The sequence below is a fragment of the Salmo salar genome, chromosome ssa10, assembly GCF_905237065.1.
Source record: "Salmo salar chromosome ssa10, Ssal_v3.1, whole genome shotgun sequence".
Classification (NCBI taxonomy): Eukaryota; Metazoa; Chordata; class Actinopteri; order Salmoniformes; family Salmonidae; genus Salmo; species Salmo salar.
Window position 1 is genome coordinate 96768092 of NC_059451.1, and position 693 is coordinate 96768784.

A 693-nucleotide genomic window follows, 5' to 3' on the forward strand; every position below is an offset into this window, starting at 1 on the left:
CTCTCAGAATAGTTTTCTGGCTTGACCCCCCCCCACACACATGCACACCCACACACTCGTGTGAGGCCGTGGGTACACCCCTTGTCTCATGCGGTCCGAGTGGAGCTGAGTTGGCAGCTCTTAATAGGATTAGCTGATAAGGGTCGTAGGTCAGTCAGAAGTCTGTGGAGCTGAATTCCTGACTTCAGATCCCCCACAACGGGCCACATTCCATTTCTACAACGATGCTGACTTCAGATCCCCCACTCAAGGACACATTCCATTTTTACCGTTAGTCCCCTTCCCCTAGCCCAGGGCTATTCAAACCTTGAGGTTTGCAGCACTGCTGGTTTTCATCCTTCCCATCTAATCTAGATCTGTTTCTGATTTGTTGACACTTTCCATTTCTACCCATAGACCCTTTCCCTTCACCAGAATGTATCATTTGGTGAGGGCTGCACAATACTACTTATTTTTTAAATCAGAAACGTACCATGCCTGGATCACCCTCAATCACCCTCCAATGGTTAACGGGTTGATCATAAGACTCATAAAGGCCATATGTGCTGCTCAGGATCAAACTGTCCACTTACTACCTCGTTAAGAGCTGCCTCGTTAAGAGCTGCCTCATTAAGGGTAATTAACCTCACAGTGTTTCTAATGGTTTATAATGAGGGTCAATATGGCTACGTTTACACAGGCAGCCCAATTCTT